This window comes from Aptenodytes patagonicus, chromosome 3, assembly GCF_965638725.1.
Source record: "Aptenodytes patagonicus chromosome 3, bAptPat1.pri.cur, whole genome shotgun sequence".
NCBI lineage: Eukaryota > Metazoa > Chordata > Aves > Sphenisciformes > Spheniscidae > Aptenodytes > Aptenodytes patagonicus.
This window is the reverse complement of record NC_134951.1, coordinates 102,821,461-102,828,800: the sequence shown is the minus strand read 5'-3', so window position 1 is coordinate 102,828,800 and position 7,340 is coordinate 102,821,461. Positions and strand designations below refer to the sequence as shown.

Genomic DNA, 7,340 nt, shown 5'->3' with positions numbered 1-7,340 from the left:
TGCTTGGTCTGAGATTGGTTTTTTTATGTTTTATTTGGGCCACTACAACTATTGTGTTGGCGTTTTGTGTGTTGGGGTTTTTTGTGTTGTTTTGATTTGGTTGGGTTTTTCAATGGGCAGCTAGGCTTTTCCCCAGTGAAGACAAAGGCACCTGCATGTACTTCCAGAGAAGCGTTAGCAGCTCTCTAACCCGCAGCCTTCAAGGCTTTGCCCTACAACGCACTGAGCACTTTCAACACTGCTGTTCTCAGCAGCAGGGAGATGCAAGACCTCCTCAGCTTCTCTCAAGATCAGACTGCAAAAATAAACACATTATGGCCTTGCAAACCTTATCTGATGCAACGGTCTCAATTGGTCTGAGTAAAGCCACTGCCATATGCAAGCATCCATGGCAGAGTGCTTCAGACTTGAGGGGCGACACGGAAAGGGAAGGGAAAGTGAGCCAAACGTAGATTAAGTCAAATGTTCCTCCTCTGCTTTGGCATGCGTCCTGCTTTTCCAAGTCCAGCTCAGAAAAAAATGATCAATTTCGATGTAAATCATTCTGGGCAACAATTCTATTCTTTTCTTCATAACATTTTCATTAAATAAGATTCACACAGCCCAGGCCAGGTATGACTATGTACATGTTGGGCTCCACAGCCTCTTTTATGAGACTGATCCATGAATAGGTCAATTAAGACACAAAGAGTCTTTTTAAGCTAAAAGGAACATTGGGTGAAAGCACACAATCAAGTTCTCATAGTCCAGCGAGGTGCTGCACATCAAATGACTGCATTAATTAACAGCACACTCTTAGCCTGTAGCAAACCTGAGGCAAAAAATATGTTAGCTTAAATGTCGTTGAAATCGGTACTTGTCAGCTTCAGTAATTCAATCATATGTCTGAGCTCTAAGAAAAGTAAAGGCTAGTGCTAGAAACCAGAAACCTTCTGGATAAAACAATATAGTTTTTCATTTCGAGCAGCAACTCACTATAATAGTTACCTACCAAACTGATAACGCAATGATTAAAATGTCCCAATTCTGCTGCTGCTGCTGAGATCATTGGAAAATCATGGTTTAATTCAATACATCTAAGTCATTTTCTGTAATCTCAGTAACACAGCATGGCCTAATATAATCATTTTGTATGATGAGCTTTTTAAACCAACTTGGCCTTCGCTGCCATTTATCTTTAGAATAGAGAAAAAAGATTATAGCATGAATCGCCTGATTCTTATTTATATTGCTGCAGGCAGAAGTATAACATAGTACTGTGAAGGACAGTGTTACATGGGTTAACGGTGGTACCAGGTACACAGAGTCAGCCCTAGAAACAGAGCACCAGCTCCCCAAACAATCACACACTATAGGACACTTCAGTCATGTCCAAACCCACCCCACTGTTCTGACTGTGAAAACATCTTGATATAGGGGTACACGCACTCGTGTCCATTTTGCAGGGTTTAAAATAAATTCCCTTCCCAGACATGTGAAAAATGTTGCCACAGAAATCAAAGGGAGTTTTATGTTCATATCAGCTTAGCGTGCTTATGTGACCTCGAGCACCTGGTGTGTTTGTGTCTCAACACCTCGCAGCTTTTTACCCTTTTATCCAAACAGGGTGCTGAGTCATAGAAGATCATAGTTACTTGCTCAAAGCCATAGGAGTTCTTCCATCATGGAAATCAGCTGAAGCTGGCTTTTCCAGAACCTCCGCTTGTGTGATAAACCTCTCGGTAGTTCAAAACTAACAAGTTTTGAGCAGGCGACAACCCAATTTTATTACTCTCTGAGATTTAAAAAATGTTTATTTGAGTACTCATTTGGTAAAAAACAGAACGAGAGAAAAAAGAATCCAAATGTTAAGGAGGTGAACAAACTAATGATTGCACTTCTCAGTGGCTTCTGGTCACTGAGGCCAATAGGGGTTTTCTGTTGACTTCTGGCAGTGTTATTGAGGTTTCATTCTGATACTAAATAAAATAAACAGGACCAACAAGGCATAGGCCTGAAACCATCCATGCTACTAAATTGGTCCCTGGCATAGTCTTGGCCCAAGCCTGCTTGTGCTCTTCCAGACAATGCCAAAGCACAGCTTGGGTATTAACCTGGGTCAGGGACCCTCTCCAATAGGTATTTTGGATGTGGCCACTGTGATTTGGAGGGTAAGAGAGTTTAGTTGTGTGAATGCAAGCTCTTTCATGCCAGTTGGCCTCCAGGAAAAGTCTCTGACTGATTTTATTTAATAGTTTAGATGTAGTTAGTGTGTCCAGGTCTTCCTTTCCTTTCCAGTCTTGCCGAAGCCAGCAGTCAGTTCTCAGTCCAAACATTGGCAGTGTGACATGGCATTCAGTAGTGTGACAGGAGTAACATGATTTGACCATGCAGCTCTCATAAATGCAACACAGTTCATTATATTTTAAAGAAAACACTGTTATTTGGGGAGTGGACTGAAGCAGACCTAGAAGCAATAAACAAACCACAACATAAAATGATACAAACAATTGAAGAATGAATAGGTCAATTTGTTTCAATTCATTAGGGGCTAGTTCTCTGTTACTATAAAGCTGTCTACACAATAAATATATATCTGGATAGTCTTTTCATAAATACAAACTGTGATAAGGTACATTGTTAAAAACATTTAAATTGGAAACTCTTACTTTAAGTATTGTAGAAAAAAAGGTGGGTTCTAGATGGAAGAAAACAAGCATTTTAAACAAAGACCTCCTTTAAGGCAATAATCATCAACATGTGGCTTATATGTAGTATGTGGCAGCTGCAACAACATTCATATCTCAATGTGCCTGGTCCTAGGCAGAGCAAGGAAAGTGCTGAAAACAGTAGCATTCCTCATGGATCTGCTCCAGATCCCACAGAAATCAGGGAGAATCTACCCTCCACGCTTGCTTTCACACTCGGGCAGCACGGCTAATGTTGAGCAAATAGACCACAACTATGTGGCTCCCAGCAAGCCAGGCACATAAGAAAAAATTTCTATCCCCTCGCTAAAGTCACAATTTTTTGGGGGGAAAGGCAGAGAGGTAGAGAGGTGGCACCACAGCCACTTGGTTCCTTCAGCAAAGTCTGTCTTGCACTAACCCTGACATCTGTAAAGGCCTTGAAGCCCCCAAGATCCATCGGATAAATAACCATGGTGGAGGTTGTTTTCTGGGGAGACAAGGGAGTATGGGTTTATTTATTATTATCCTTAATATGATGTTGCAAAACATTGTCCCTGCTAGAAATACTCGTAACAGCATATTAAATCATCACAACATGAACGTGAGTGTGGCTCAGCTGGCCTACATGTTCTGGAAAGATCATTAGTTTAAAGTTTCTGCTGCTGGGAACTGAGAAACAATGACCTCTCTCAGGAAAAAAAAAAAAATCTTTCTTTTCACCTCTGCACTGCACTCCTGATGCTTCTGCCCCACTTCAGATTATTTTATGGGGAAAGAAAAGGGAGAAGGCTAGCTGATCTCTTCTCCAAAGAACATGGCCATTGTACTGGATAAGAAGGTAAGGCCTGGCTCACAAAGAAGATAAGATCCTTCTACAGCTTCCCAGTGACAGACCAGCTGCTAAGGACTGTGAAAGGAGAGCTCTGGCAACTTAAGAGATACACCAGAGAGACATCAAAAGCACATGTGTTTTTCCATATCCTCAGTGCACATGAGCTAAAGTTCCTAAAGCAGAGCTCCGGCCGGCATAGCTGTATCTACCTAGCAGTGAAGTGGATTGCAAGTTTATCATGTTTGGCTTGCTTAGCTTTCCCACAGTAAAAATATTTTGTGTCAACATGAGTCAAGCTAAGAACACAGATCCTCATTCCTTGCTCAGATGCATTCACTCAGATATTTTCTCCTATCTGCTCTACGCTAGGAAGTCAATATGAGATAGGAAGTAGCACAGGAGACCTCCTATGGTGATACACGTCAAACTCTGAAGAAATGGTAGTCTATTGTGTGCGAACTTAAAATCACACTTTGGAGAGGTGACAGGAGGTAGACTAATTTCCAAGTAGTTTCTGAAATAACTAAATCTATCTGGTTTGTTGTTGGGTTTTTGGTTTTAAATTTGACAGCATTTTTGAGATTTAATTTCAAGTTGAGGGTGTCTGCTCCAACTAAAAATACACACAAATATGGACTCTGTAAACCTGTAACCTATATTTGATTTGAAACCCCAGGATTACCTTGGTAAATGACAAGGCACTGAAAAAAAAAACCCCCGTAACTGATATTAAATCATAAAAGTAAGGCAACAGATGAGAAACCTAAATAATTTCTCGAAAATCTGTTCTCTATGGATCAAAAATTAATAAACATTTTCTTTAGGGCCTCAGAGCTGATAGTACTCTGGCATGCACAGTGCAAACATGCTTTGCTCCCAAAGACCTGGCACCAGCATTGCTATTGTATAACACAGCTTTAAACCCGCTCTGAAGCAATGCTGTAAATCAGGACTCATTCCACCAAAGTCAATGGAGCTAAATGACCGTAAAACTGGTATGAGAGAGAAATCAGGTTGTTAACCTCTAAGTAGAGCTTGCACTTGTCTCACAACCTCTGTTTGGCCAGGCTATATTTTATTCATTCAGAGTGTGAAATGAGAGCCTCAAGCTAGGAAATGAGTATTTGATTGTAGTTGAGCTATGCTTGATATAACTTAATGATACTAAACTTTTAGCATAAACTTCTTGGCCCATATCCAATAACATTGCCTGAATTGGAATGGAGGTGTCGGATTCTAACCTCAAACAGCAACTTGGACCATCTTCTGCCCACACAGTCTAATGATATGAGAACCCAAAAGCAACTACAGGCATCCTTTCACCTAGAAGTTCCCACAACATTTCCCCAGAAACACTTAAGTATCCACCAGGGAAACAAGAGAGACGACTTACCTATCAGATAGTGGTAGCAGATAGATTCTGGTTCTTTCTTGATATTTTATGTTACACTATTATTGAAAACAGGAAACTGAGGCCAGGAACCAGAGTCTCAGAACATCTACCATCCCCTCCACTTTTAAAAAATGGGCTTTACTTGATGTTTTATTCCTCAGAAGATAATTTTTTTACCTAAATTCTCAGTGGGCTGAGGTGCATATATTGACTGTTGCCTGGCTGGAAGGGACTTCTCCCGCAGGAGCACTGAGGCACCTTCATTGCACTGTAGGATCAAAACACAGGTATGCAATTTAGGTTGTCTAAACTGCTCTGCAGAGGACAAAATCCTCTGAATTCGGGTAATGTGGCCTTATGTATCCATGGGTCAGGAGAATAACTCCTCCTTACAATGGACCTTTAAACTCCATGAAAACGTCATCCTAATGCTCAGTAGCAGTCAGACAGCACACAGGGTGCCAGGAGTCCTTTGGAAGGGAAGGGAGAACAACGCAGAGGATATCATTCTGCCATTTCATAAGTTCACGGTGAATACTGAGAACACCTCTGATCCCCTCACCTCCACGAGGGCACAGCTGAAGGAGGAGAGCCACAACAGGGTGCAACAAGGATTACCTGATGTCTAGAAAAGCTTCTCTACATGGAGAGTTTAGGTCACAGAGGATTCCTCATTTTGGAAAAAAGATGACTGATGAGTAGTTGACATAAAATTATGAAAAAAAAAATGAAGAAAGTATACAGGAAACAATTATTCAGCATTTCTCATAACATAAAAGCTAGGAAGACATACTAGGAAGACTAAGACATGCTAGACTAGGAAAACTAAGGGACACACTGTTTTGTTTTATACAGCCACACAACGTTGAAAAGGTCAAAACTATTAAAAACCCAAACAAAATACAATTAGATATACTCTTAAAAAAAGACCCACAGATGGCTACTGGACATGGAGATATGGACTCCTTCGCTTCACTTTCTTTACCTGCATTTTGAAGATCTGATCATTTCATTCCACTTAGTATATAACGTTGGATAGTCGTGAATCCTAAGGCATTTTTTACAAACTTAATGAAATGATATGGACTTTAGAATCTCTTCTAAGATAGCAGTTTTACGTATATATTCAAAGGAAAAAATATTAACTAGATGTCAAGAAACTGCCACATCCAGATCTGGACTTGAAGTTCTTCACTGTTCAGAAGCATCTGGAACATATTTAACGATTAGTGTTATTAGCTGTATGTTATGTGCTAATTTAATACAAATTGGGGAGCGTGTGCAAAAATTGTTCAGAATGCAGATCCTGATTTCTGATTTTCAGCTACATTGTAATTTTAAGGCATTTATTCATGCTGTTTGGTTTTGGCCCTTGTTTGAGTGGTGGAAAATCATGATAAAAGAGCCATCAAAAAATGTAAGGAAAAATTCCAGGAAAATACACAGTTTTGGGGGGGTTTTGGTTGTTTTTTTTTTTTTCAACCAGAGGTCCCAAAGAGCAAAGGCAACCCCAGAGTTTTTGCAGCTCCAGCTCGTAAGCCTCTGTCGCTGTGTGAAGGGGAGGAAGATGGCAGAGAGGAAAGGGAAGAAGCCCTGGCCTGGGTCAAGCGGGTGCATTTCAAGGGTTTCACTGATCTTGCACCCTGGCTGCCAGGCCACCCTGGCACCAAGTGCTCTTTCCACCCTGTTTCAGTTTCTGTTTTCTCCAGGTGGTAAGGAGCTTTCTGTTTTATCACGGGGTAAATCTGGGTTTGGCAGACAAAAAAAAAAAGAAAGTGCATTTCACTTTCTCTGGGAAATGTAAACAGCATCGCACCCAGCCAGCACTACCAGTTAGTGTAACAGCAGAGAAAGCTCCAGTTCATATCTGGATTTCGCCTTCTGAGTGGCACATACAGATAAAAAGTAAAATAATTAGTTTGAAAAGGTTCATCCATTTATCCCACTGGCACAAAGACCTTCTTTGTTTTATTTTATGGGATCTTAAGGATCTCGTTTCCCATTTTTGATTATGTAAAAAAAAAAAAAAAGATGCTGCTGTGTTAGAAAAGCAGCAAACTCTAAAAGCATTCAGAGAGGGAGCAGTAGTTTTAGCCTGCTGTTTGTGTGATTCCAATAGGTGTATTTAAATGTAAATGCTACCCTTTCACCCTTGAGCCACCTATTCTTGCAGCCAGCAGAAAGAGAGCATTCATGGTATAATGTCTTTATGAGGACAGATCTTATACTTAATTTCTCATGTGAATCAAACTCTTTTATAACACATTTTTGTGAGATTAAAAGAACAATATTAGTCTAGTGGCTCAGCAGACAGATCACTGCTCTGTCACATGGGAGACGTGGGTTCAAAGGGACGGCAGGCAACTTAGCGGGGAAGTGCATGATTGAAACTGCAGCCACGGAAAGACTCAGTCCTCCACTCTCACAGAATTGTTTAACTCTGCAT

General features: G+C 40.7%; 1 long non-coding RNA gene across 1 annotated transcript in view; it reads right to left on the bottom strand.

Annotated features, from left to right (window-relative positions):
• Positions 1-1,775: 1,775 nt before the first annotated feature.
• LOC143158475 (uncharacterized) overlaps positions 1,776-7,340 on the bottom strand; it is a 31,333-nt gene continuing 25,768 nt past the window's right edge. The window contains exons 3-4 of the long non-coding RNA XR_012995005.1: positions 5,880-6,102; positions 1,776-2,446 (exon numbers count right to left, since the gene is read on the bottom strand). This is a non-coding gene — a long non-coding RNA (uncharacterized LOC143158475). The remainder of the gene's footprint in view (positions 2,447-5,879; positions 6,103-7,340) is intronic.